Raw genomic sequence first — 10,191 nt, 5'->3', positions numbered from 1 at the left:
AGAATCCCTTCTCCACTCCATGACTGATGTGGAACTCATATCAGTGGATTTGTAAGGATATGCAGATTTCAGTTACACTGGATAAATTATAATTTTGAGAAGTTTTATTACTGGAATGAACCTATCAAACATAATCTGGCATTGTAAAAAACAACTGACAAAGACAGTTTTTTCTTTACAAACAGAAACATTTTTCTACTTTTTCAGTATAAGGCAAAAATTCTTTGAGTAGAAAGGTGCAAAATGGTGCTTTCTTATGGTTCAATGGATTAAGCAATATTCTTCTGCCATCTCAACCCTTTTTAACATGGACTCTAGTGTTTCCCTGAAGATGCATGGCAACATAATTACATATCCTACAGCATCATATCCTATATCTCTGAGGAGTCCTAGTAATGATAGTTCATTTCAGGATTTGGAGTGGAAAATACAGATAAAGGAATGACAGGACTCAGCACCTGAAGGGTTTGGTTTTTTATAAACCCTGTATGAAAGATTCTCAGACTCTGTAAAGTACTACTTAAAATTGTATTTTTTAGAGGTAGTACCACTAAGAAACAAATCAAAGTATAGACAAACTTACTTCTGGTGCTGGTAATGTCAAATTGGGCAGTGTAGAATGGGTGTGGCATGCTGTGCAGATCCACCTATGGGAAGTTTATTCATTTTTTGTTCCTCTAACAGTATTTTCCTTCAAGGAAAATAATCCTATTCAACACTTTCATTGTTCAAGAATATGGGGTTCCTACATGAGCTTGTTGCTTTACTGTTAGACAAAGACAAGGGCATGCAAGTGGTATAATCACCAATATAAAGTGGGACCTGCCTGTAGGCTTCTCTGCTACAGTCACCCAGGTATCTTTGTCCTGTAGTTAATAGATACAGCTCAAGACAGTCTGAAGGCCAGGCTGTGTATGTCACACAGCAGAGCAGAGCAGAGCACAGCCCTGGCTTTTGTCCACTCACACTGCCTATTTCATGGATCACTAGCTCTTCTGTGTACAACAGTCTTCCAATTAGGATCGTTACATGGAGTTTGCTGATTCGGCAGCACAGGGTTTTCCTTTGTTTATGCTTTTGTTTTAAACACGGTAGTGGTTTGGTTCAAAATATCCATTACTTACTTATTTTCCTTCTGTGAGATAAGAATTAGGAAAAAAAGTCAGACTAAACCTTCAGAACACTTCTTTGTCCCCCATCTTTCTCCCTTCTTCCACTGACAATGTAAAAAGACAATCCTTGAGATTTTCAGTCAGTTTACCACCTCCATAATAATCTGTTTCAGTTCATTTAGAGAGAGGAGTCTCTCTTGCTCATGCTATGGAGACATCTCCACAAGAAACAGTTCTCTCATGGCTTCAATGTCACAGCCAGACAGCTACCCAGGATGGTTCTCTGCTCGCATGTGAAAGTCCCTTCCCTTGTCTTACAGCTTTCCCCACAACTGCTTTCGAGGGTTCAATCTTGAGCTGATGGGGTACCATTTTAAGGTTGAGCTGTTCAGAAGCAAAGGTTCTCTTCACCTATCTCTGGGAGCTTCTTCATCTCTAGGAACAGAGGTCTTCTTCTTCCCTGGGAGCAAGGGTCTTCATCACTTTCATCTCTCTCTGTTCAAGCTTCTCATCAAATCACAGCTACTTCATCATTTGCTGGTTTCAGCACAGGTACTTTTGCTCACAATTGCAGTTTGAACGCTCCACCCCCCCATGCTTTCATGAAATTACAACAGGTACTCTGATGTGTCATAGTCCATCACCATAGCTTTACAACAGAATTTCAGCTTCTAGGCTTGAAGCATCTCCTCTTTCTCCTCTCTCGGGGTTTTTCTCAGCTCTTCTTTCTTCACTGACTTTGGTATCTTTATGGCGTTTTCTTCACGTGCCTTCACCTTTCCTTTTCCTCTGACTTGGGAGAGGATTGATGTCTGCAGGCGTCATCATTCCCTCTGCAGGAGGGAGCTTACAGCCCTACAAGGGTTAATGTCACCCGGCCCCGCAGCTGGAATTCCCTTATCGCTGTTGGTCACCTGCTCTTTGCCGGGCAGCGGCCTGAGATGAATTTCGGCCGCACTGGAGGGGTGAGGGCCGGCCTGGCTCCGGGGTGGCTCTGTCCCGGCCAGCCCGGCCCGCACTGAGGGGCTGCAGCTGAGATCTCAGCCAAGCCGTGACGCGGGCCCCCAGTTACCTGTCTGAAAGCCAGAAGCAAGAGAGCTTTCCCGGGCTTTGTTCGTTCTTAAATGTGGATCACAGAGGTGTGTCAAGCTTCTCAAGTGGCTGAACAAAGTTGCCAATATTCAAACTGGCCAGTTGATTGGTTCTATTGGGTCTAGAGGAAGCTGTAAGCACCTCTTTGCAAAGAATCACTTCTGTGGCTGATGGAGCCCTCTTTAACTAAAAACCCAAACTATGCTAAGCCATGACAATACTCAGAGTATCTGAGTATCTCAGGTTGATGCTACTCAGTTTATTTACACTTTACTTTTGTGAGTAATGTAGCATGGTAGGACTCCATGTGCAGCAGGTAAGGAAGGGATGGATATTTCTGAACAGGGAGACAAAAACTTCATATCTTGGGTGAAATGCGGTCTTTAAACTCATCATTACAAGGAGCTGCCAGAAGTGTGTGTCCTCTAAGTGAGGACTCAGTCTCTACCTCTGCAGATCCTGATCTCAGAATCCTCTGGCCTAGAACAGGACCTATGTCTTTTTGAAGGATATACAAGGTCCCACTAATTTTGGTATGGGAAATGCCAGCCATGCTTTCCATACTACATTTGACTGCTAATGACATTTCCTAGTGAGATGGGGGGAATCAAGTTTAGTGAAACTCAACTGGAGCATTAGGAAGACATTAGCAAATTACTCATGCTCTATACATCTTTTTGGAAGTGAAATTAACTCAGCTTTTTCCAGCTTTCTCTGAGATGCCATATTTTCTGAGCCTCTCTGGATTTTTCGGTTTTTCTTCATCTTTCTTGGGCTCTGGAATCTCCCTGGAAAAGTGTGGAGCTGTATTTTCCCCACTGCTTTTCCTATTAAAGGTCTGCCCCTTCCATGTAGGCAACCCCTTCCCCTAGCCTTGGTCACTCCCTCGGGTTCTCTCCTGTACCCCAACTCCACCCCTGTGCTCTGAGAAAACCCCCCTGTGCCCTGATCATGGGGTCTCTCTCGGTCACTCTGCCTCTGGGAACCGGTGGACCAACATGTAGCAATAAAGTTTCTCAATGGAGAGACCCTTCTCGCCTCCTTTACTATCACCGTGTTGCAGGGCCCAGCTAGCCGGAGCAGGAGCTCGGGGCCATCCAAAAGGACTATGGGAGGGCGGAATGTCTGCCCTGCCCTAAGCAGCCCCACTGTGGTCTCTGGGAAGGTTGCAGCTTGCTAAACCAAACCAAGCATTGCAACAGAAAAGTACTGACTTATCCAGTTAACACAACTTAGAAATGGACCAGAAGAATGTAATTGCCTCTCAGATATAGCAATGTAGTCTTAATATACATCAGTGCCAAGCTGCATCTCTCTGACATAAATAAACTTAATATTTTTCCAATATAACTCAGAATCCTTTTCTGTCTTTCTGTTGACTAAATGATACTTCCCCATTTATTTGCTTATTTAACTCTTCCTTCATTATTTTCGGAATCCATTATTGTGTTTGCTGTCATCAGAGCCAGTGACTAGCTCTTCTGTTGGGATCATGGCTCCTGAGGCCAGATGGCTGGTATAAATGTTCCTCTTACTTTTGGATGGGTACAACTTTTGCAGGTTGCATTATTCAAGTTGATAATTAAAATACTGAGAAGAATGGGATCAGAGTGTCACCCAGTGGGGTCTCATAGACTTCTACCCTTTTAATTTAACAGCTTATCAATGGGAACTTCTGTTTCAAGACACATTTTGAAACAGCTCTAGTCTCATCTCAAAGTGCTTGTATGTATCCGAATGCACACTCTGGAAGGAAAGCTTAGCATCAGGTTTCTGGGCTCAACTCCTTCCTCATCTCTGCAGACTTAGATGACACTATTGGAAAGAGACGCTTTCGGAACAGGGATTATCTCTCATCTTTCATTAAGGAGTCTTTGCAGTTTCATCTACAGCACTTTCCACGTGTCACTGAAAGAGTCTTGAATTGAAAGAGTCAAGATATAAAATAGCTAGATGGGTGAGCTTAGTGCAGACCTGTACATTTTTGTGTTCCCTTGTCATGCATTGTTTTTCTGGCAAATATTTAGCAGAATTCACTAGAGAATATGTTGTTATACCAATGAGTGAAAGAACTTCAGTGACAGTGGGAAAGGTCCTTAAACCAGACAGAACATGTATGGGTCTGACTTTGCTCTTCTTCTGAAGCACAACTGTAGGCCTTGAAAAGATAACATCAGTAAGCTAGTTCACAGTTTCATGCATAAGTTTGGTCCTCTGACGTTCTATGTAATTCTCATATTTAAACATTTTTCATGATCCTACAATGCAAAAATCTTTGTCCTTCTCCTCAAATTCAGGTAAGATTTTGTCATCCTTCCACTTTGTGAGAACAAAGAAAGCAATGAGAGCTCATCAGAACAAAGGGAATGGAAAGGGAACTGTTTAGAATATAAATAGAAAAGTAACATTGTCTACAGCTTCTGCTAGTACTGTAATATGGAAATCACAGTGTGCTTCAAAGAAGCATGTTTTCCAAATTTCAGTTTGCATAAGGGTTGTTGTCATAGGCTCTTAGAAAAAAAACAAATGACAGTTAGAAGCAATTTGAAAAGAATGCAGTATTTTTATATTGTATGTTTCTTTCATATCAGAATTATAGGGTTTTACAAGCTGGTTGAAGAGAAAAATGTACACAATGCTGTTCTTCAAATAAAACTAACAAGAATACTTGTGATGGGTCGAGGTTTGGGCAAGCTCTCAGTATGAGTAGAGGTAGGCAAAAGAAGCTTATGGATAATTGGTTATACTCTTACTGTGCTTCAAGTGTTTCTGTCTTTCCTTTTAGCTCTCTTGTTTGGTTTAAAGTGGACTTTTTTTTTTGCAGTTTTCTCAGCTTTATATGTATTACAGGAACTCAAAAGATTTTATCCATATCAGATAAAAATTACACCTCCTAAGGAGACTGACAGAAATGGCTGTGGAGCAGGAGTGGGTTTCAACAGTTAAGCTACAGGACTGAGAAACAATTACAGGCTTGGTTTAACTTGATTAGCATGATTATCAGGAGAAAGTTATAACAGATGAGATATTTGTATAAGCGACCGGGCTGCAGAGGGAACAGCAAATTAGTCAAACAAAGAACTGCTTAAATCAGATAGAACAAATGGGCTATACTAGTGGAAGTACTTACACAGGATCCAAATCAGATCTCATTATTTTAGAAATTTTGCTGGCCCTTCTGCTAAATATTGTTTTAAGATGATACAAAATGGAGCATGTGAACAATGGGAAATAAAACTGTTCATTATTTTGGAAGTACTAAAAAGCAGGGTTAAAAGAGATGTCAGCAAGAGACCAATAGGGTGTGAAAGGTGGGAGCTCATACGGCACAGCATGCTGTGAAATTGAGACAGATAAGAGAAAGACCCACATTCCATTTATAGAAATGTGAAAACCATGAATTAATTTTTCTGAGCAATCGTGTATGTAAGTGACCAAATATAAACCAATCACATTTGGCAGTAATTATTAAGTAACTCTTAGTAATTATGCAGGTGACCTCATTCTACACTAGCATGAAACTCTTTATTTCCTGGGAGTTTTTCCTCCTAGTAAAGTAAACAGTAATTCATTTAGAGACAATGCTGTTTGCTACAATTTTGGCCCATATTTATAAACAGTTTAGGCATCACTGGGGGTTTTGTTTTCATTTTTGGTGGTTTTTTTAATAAATCTTCTATACACTGACAGAAGGATTTTTAATGCTGAAGCAGATATTCCAGAGGTCAAAGGCATCATTGCTTTATGCAGATATAACAAGAACAGATTAAGTATTTGGAGGAAGATTGCCATGGGCCACATTCTGTAATGTTTAGCTCTGTAGAAGCAGCTGCTGAATAGTTGGAACAATGTTTTGTTTCTAAATGCTGTGATCTGATAAATATCTTCCAGTGGTGAAGTGTGAATGGTGGTGCTTTGTACACTAAACTCTCTAAAGGGTGGTGTGTGTACACTCCTATTAACATATTGTAGGGTCTACAAATGACTTAAATGACGCCAGTAACCTCTCCACAGAAGGCTTCTGTATGTTAATATAAAATTAACTTAAACTCTTAACTTGAATTGGCATAAAAATGACACTATGCAATACTTACCTCTGTCTAATCAGTGGTTTTGCATTTCTAGGGCAGAAATCAGGAAAAAAGTCATTTCCACACCACGATCCACCTCACAGAATCACAAAGTCACATAACAGCTACAAGAGCTGATGTTGGTGGGCTTCTGTATGTTAATATAAAATTAACTTAAACTCTTAACTTGAATTGGCATAAAAATGACACTATGCAATACTTACCTCTGTCTAATCAGTGGTTTTGCATTTCTAGGGCAGAAATCAGGAAAAAAGTCATTTCCACACCACGATCCACCTCACAGAATCACAAAGTCACATAACAGCTACAAGAGCTGATGTTGGTGGGAACAACTGGAGACTGTCTCTTTCACTCTCTCATGTATGATCTGCTGGAATAGGTTGCCCAGTTTGTCTGTGACAGCTGGCAAGGTTGGAGCCTCCACAATCTCTCTGGGCAGCCTGTTTGTGTGCTCAACCCCAGCCAGAGCAAAAATGTGTGTTCTTACATATGTCTGTGCTCATTACCTCTTATCCTGTCACTGGGCACCACCAAGAGGAGTCAGTCTCCCTCTTCTTGATTCCCTCTGTTTCGTTATTTAAACATATTGGTAACATCCCCCTGAGCTTTCACCTCTCTGGGCTGAACAGTCACAGCTCTTTCATACTTTTCTTGTACAAAAGATGCTCGGGTCCTTTAACTATCTGTCTGGTCCTTCATGGCTCATGGACAGCTTGTTGTCCACCAGGACCCCAGGTCCTTCTCCACAGAGCTGCTTTCCAGTATGTCACCCTAGCCTGTGCTGGTGCCTGGGGTTATTCTTCCCCAGGTGCAGGACCCTGCATTGCCCTTGGTTGAATTTCAGATAGTTCTTCTCTGCCCAGCTCTCCAACCTACTGGGGTCCTTATGAAGGGCTGCAGAGCCCTCTGGGGTGTTGGTCATCAGGCGAACTTGGTGAGGAGGAATTCTGTCTTCGGCCTTCTGGCAGCTCTTGTCCTTGAACCCTCCTGAGGGCCCACTGCAGGCTCATGGTCCGGTTGCTGTCCATCTGGACCCCTGGGTCCTTCTGTGTGGTCCTGCTATCCAGCTGGTTGCCCCAGAGCATGTGAATCTTTTCCTCTCCGTGGGCAGGACTTTGCATTTTCCCTTCTTGCCCTACATCAGATTGTTGTTGGTCCAGTTTTCCAGTTCCCTATGAATTGTGACATAATCACCTGATTTATCAGTCATCCCTGGCAGCTTACAATAGTGGCGTTTCTTATGGATTTAATACTAGCCTACTGCATGCATAATAAGTTTTTATTTGTCTTCTTGCTTGCTCTTCTGGGGAAGGGGGACTGTCATTTTCTGTTTAACACTTATTCAGATTATCCTTTCACTGGGAAAACACACATCTTTTTATAATTTGGAAACATTAAATATAATTTTATTCAGAAAACATAACTGAATTAAAATACTAGGGTTAAGAATCAGTCCTATATTATATTTCTCTCCCAAAACTTTCTTCTAGCCTTAATTTTTAAAGGTTTTTTTTATTTTTAACGAACTGCAGTGTAATTTTGCTTTTGCCTAAGCATGTTTTTTTTCTGCTTGCTTACCTTCTTCAACAGAAAAAAAAATATTTCCTACACAAAGCCTGAATCTAAGAGAGATTTCCTACCACTAACGTCTCCACTGACTTAGTTATACTGACAAAATTTTTTCCTGTGCTGCAGCTTTGCTTAATGCAGGAGAGAACAAGTCCAGCAGTGTGAGAGACCATAAGGCATACCTCAACCCTATTCCATGCATCAGTTAAGACAATGTAAGAAATTACACTTGGAAGTTTGCTGATAGCCAGATAGTGCTGCACAGGAAACATGCTGCTTGGTTGTGAATTTCAACGACTTGGTAGTTTTCTCAAGAACTTATCTGAGGTAATTATTTCTATTCCAAGTTACCATCACTTGGTTAGATGTCTGTAAAGACATAGCGACATGGCCAAAACACATCTGAATAATCCAAGGATCCCCTTTGTTGACTCCTTTACACCCAGTATCAGAGACTGTGTTTTTAATTCACTGTGTCATAGTGATTATTGAGATACTTAGAGATATTTTCATTATCTTACTTCTTCAGTTTAGCACTGATTTTGTAAATAATATTATCTGTATCTATTTTAATGGGTCTGGATTTGTAGGGGAGCATTCCTGGAACATATTTTCAGGGACTGATAGACTACAATCCATGTTTCTCATTAGCTGAACACTGTCCCAGATAGGATCTTTTAGGGAACATTTGCCACAGGCACTTGGCATCCAGCCACTCGCTGTGGAAACTAAGGTAGTTTACTAAGGGGTCAACTCCTGCCATGCTGCTAGAGATGCCTAGGATATTCCTGGGCTAACTTACAAGGATGAGTGCAGCCTTCCGGCCTGATTTGAACACTGAGCAGTCTCACTGTATCTGTTACACCTACCTGTATACATAATGTTGAAGACTCCAGTGGATATTTGCCAGCGTGGCGCTACAGTGTGGGTGACTAAAGCCATGCCATCTATTGTTTTCTAATGACGAGCCATAAAGCATTATCTTTTAGCCTCTAACACATCTTCAGGAAGATTTTAATTTAACCCATATGTCACTGTTCTGTGGGTTCTTTTCCTGATGCTGGGATGCAAAGGGAAGTCAGGGTCTACAGCATCTAACTCTGCTTTTATTCACAGGCCAGCAAGCTTTACATCTCCTTCAAATATTTATCACTGATAATTTACTGAGGATCCTGCAGCTTCTTTTCTCTGGTGACTCCAATTTCTGTTCCTGTTAAAAGCTTTGACATTTAAAAACAAACAACAGGAGGATACCTATTGTGGAATCACATGCAAAGGTACCTCTTGTTTTCTGACTTTGGGTTGATTCCTGGAAACTTTCTTCTCTCTGAATGCCTGTAGAGCTTCTATTGCTAAGATCTTGTAGTGGATAGCTCTGCTCCACTCTGCTTTTCTTGCCTGAAATTAGGAGAGGGATAACCCGTGCTCTCTGAAGTGGATGTTAGCAGATTAGAGGAATGGAAGGACCTTCTCCAAGGAAATTTGTCACCTGGCGAAGGCTGGAGACATCCCTGAATGAAATGTAATTGCACATCATTCATAGTTCACTGGTAAAAGTGATGCCTGTCTACCTAACCTCACCCCAGTAGTGTTGTTCCTACAGCAGGTTTGCCTTAACCACCAAGATACCCTCATTGCTGTTGCACAGCCAGCACTGACAGAATTCCTGTGTACTTGAGTGCCTCTCTCTGTTTCATTTCCCACATGCAACTTCTGACAACACTCTACTTCCTAGCATCCTCTCCACCCTCTATCCTGCCTGGCCATTTGTGCCCAGACTACAGTTTCCTACAAGGCACATGTCCTGATCTGGTACTCTGTAGTTTCAGCATGTTAAACTTTTGGCATGTGCCATTTCCCTGGCACATTTCACATGCCTTGTGAACCATTTCAAAGCTCATATGCACTGACCTGCAGTGGATTGGAGCACATATGCACCACATTAAATTGTGATCTCTGCCTATCCACGTTCTGTGACATCTCACATGCTTTCCTGATTGATGCTGTAATTTGAAAGAACAAGGAAGGAATTTCAGTCCTCTCCACAGATTTCCCTCTACATTTCCATTTATGATGCATGAGTCCCCAAAAGGGGCAGCTTAAAACAATGAAAGAAGCAACAGAAAGATGTCATAAACATCTAGGAATGGGGCAGATTAGGATACTGGTTGCAAGTGAATGCTTTGCAGTTACCTGAGTTACTTAATTTTAATTCAGTTGTTCAGCTGCTCTTGCAGAGACTGAGGATATTGTATGCAATATTCTTCCTTTCACCAGCAGCTCAGAGTCACAGCAACATTATCTGACCATCTTTGCTTTTAGGGCTT

The 10,191-nt window shown here is 41.5% G+C and overlaps 1 long non-coding RNA gene across 1 annotated transcript; it reads left to right on the top strand.

Moving 5' to 3' along the window:
• Nucleotides 1-6,963: 6,963 nt before the first annotated feature.
• LOC108446991 lies at nt 6,964-9,664 on the top strand. The gene is made up of 3 exons (XR_001862334.1): nt 6,964-8,191; nt 8,981-9,141; nt 9,273-9,664. It is a non-coding gene; the product is annotated as an uncharacterized LOC108446991 (long non-coding RNA).
• Nucleotides 9,665-10,191: the final 527 nt, after the last annotated feature.

The sequence above is a fragment of the Corvus brachyrhynchos genome, unplaced genomic scaffold (assembly GCF_000691975.1).
Source record: "Corvus brachyrhynchos isolate BGI_N302 unplaced genomic scaffold, ASM69197v1 scaffold22, whole genome shotgun sequence".
Lineage (NCBI taxonomy): Eukaryota > Metazoa > Chordata > Aves > Passeriformes > Corvidae > Corvus > Corvus brachyrhynchos.
Note: the sequence above shows the minus strand (reverse complement) of the source record. Positions and strands in the feature narration are given on the sequence as shown.